This window comes from Bos javanicus, chromosome 16 (genome assembly GCF_032452875.1).
Source record: "Bos javanicus breed banteng chromosome 16, ARS-OSU_banteng_1.0, whole genome shotgun sequence".
Lineage (NCBI taxonomy): Eukaryota > Metazoa > Chordata > Mammalia > Artiodactyla > Bovidae > Bos > Bos javanicus.
In genome coordinates this window covers 24,225,353-24,227,742 of record NC_083883.1, presented here as the reverse complement: position 1 = coordinate 24,227,742, position 2,390 = coordinate 24,225,353, and positions in this window count along the sequence as shown.

Below are 2,390 nucleotides of genomic sequence, written 5' to 3'. Positions count from 1 at the left end.
TTTTGGAGAAATGTTTCTTTATAATTATTTACTTTGAGCTCTCTCTCTTATTCACCAGCTTTTTTTGTCTCAAGTTATTTGAAAATGATATATTTTCTACTGTGGGCATTACTTTAATCTTACGGCATCATAATGCAACCTAACTGTGGAAAATTAGGTAATTGACCCTATTCCTTCCAAAGGGAGATTATAATATATGCTATCAAAATTATTTGGACATTCTGCCTACGTTTTTATTTTTTAAGTCTCTGTCCCATGCTTTTAAATAATTTTTCTGTTATTGGATTAAGCGATTGGTTTAACTTAATCATCCCCTAACCCACTACATGTCAAAATTACCTGAGAAGCTTTTCAAAAAATATGAATTCACAGCCCAGTGATTTTGATTCCTTGTTGTTATCCTGCATAATACTTTAATATGAGTGAAAATTTTACACTTAACTCTATATTTCCAAAATAAGATCATTAACACATTTGAACAGGGTATATCCATATGATGATAATAGTATTTGGCTTACCCTAACAGTTTTAACTGCATATTTCCAATATTTCTTACAGAAACTAAATTTTTATTCACTGTTTTTTCATTTTATATTTTACTGGAGTATAGTTGATTTACAACATTGTATTAATTTCAGGTGTACCACAAACCCATTCAACTATACATATACATACCTTGGCTTTCTCTGGTGTCTCCGATGGTAAAATATCTGCCTGCAATGCAGGAGACCTCCATCTGTGGGTTGGGAAGATCCCCTGGAGAAGGGAATGGCAACCCACTCCAGTATTCTTGCCTAGAGAATTCCATGGACAGAGGAGCTTGGCAAGCTACAGTCCTTGGGGTCCCAGAGTCAGACAAGACTGAGAGACTGACACGCATACACACACATACATACGTAGATTCTTTTCCATATAGGTTATTACAGAGTATAGAGTTCCCTGTGCTATAGAGTAGGTCCTTGTTGGTTATCTATCTTATATATAGTAGTGTGTGTATGTTAATTACAAGATCCTAATTTGTAACATATCTCCCATCCCATGTTTCCCCTTGGGTAATCATGTTCAATTCAGTTCAATCAAACTGAACTGAATGTCTATCGAGTTGGTGATGCCATCCAACCATCTCATCTTCTATCGCCCCCTTCTCCTCCTGCCTTCAATCTTTCCCAGTGTCTGGATCTTTTCCAGTGAGTCAGTTCTTTGCATCATGTGGCAAAAGTATTGGAGCTTAAGCTTCAGCATTAGTCTTGCCAATGAATATTCAGGACTGACTTCCTTTAGGATTGACTGGTTTGATCTCCTGGCAGTCCAAGGGACTCTCAAGAGTTTTCTCCAACACCATAGTTCAAAAGCATCAATTCTTCAGCGCTCAGCTTTCTTTATAGTCCAACTCTCACATCATACATGACTACTGGAAAAACCATAGCTTTGACTAGTTGGACCTTTGTTGGCAAAGTAATGTCTCTGCTTTTTAATACTCCACCTAGGTTGGTCATAGCTTTTCTTCCAAGAAGCAAGTGTCTTTTAATTTCATGGCTGCAATCACCATCTGCAGTGATTTTGGAGACCAAGAAAATAAAGTCTCTCGCTGTTTCCATTGTTTCCCCATCTATTTGCCATGAAGTGATGGGACCAGATGCCATGATCTTAGTTTTTTTGAATGTTGAATTTTAAGCCAGCTTTTTCACTTTCCTCTTTCACTTTCATCAAGAGGCTCTTTAGTTCCTCTTCACTTTCTGCCATAAGGGTGGTGTCATCTGCATATCTTAGGGTGATTGATATTTCTCCCAGCAATCTCGGCAATGTCGATTCCAACTTGTGCTTCATCCAGCCTGGCATTTCGCATGGTGTACTCTGCATTCTAAAGGAGATCAGTCCTGGGTGTTCTTTGGAAGGAATGATGCTAAAGCTGAAACTCCAGTACTTTGGCCACCTCATGCGAAGAGTTAACTCATTGGAAAAGACTCTGATGCTGGGAGGGATTGGGGGCAGGAGGAGAAGGGGACGACAGAGGATGAGATGGCTGGATGGCATCACCGACTTGATAGACCTGAGTTTAAGTGAACTCCGGGAGTTGATGATGAACAGGAAGGCCTGGCGTGCTGCAATTCGTGGGGTTGAAAAGAGTCGGACACGACTGAGCGACTGAACTGAACTGAACTGAACTGAAGCAGGGTGACAATATATAGCCTTGACGTACTCCTTTCCCAATTTGGAACCAGTCTGTTGTTCCATGTCCAGTTTTAACTGTTGCTTCTTGACCTGCATACAGGTTTTGCAGGAGTCAGGTAAGGTGGTCTGGTATTCCCATCTCTAAGAATTTTCCACAGTTTATTGTGATCCACACAAAGGCTTTAGTGTAGTTCATGAAGCAGAAGTAGACGTTCTTC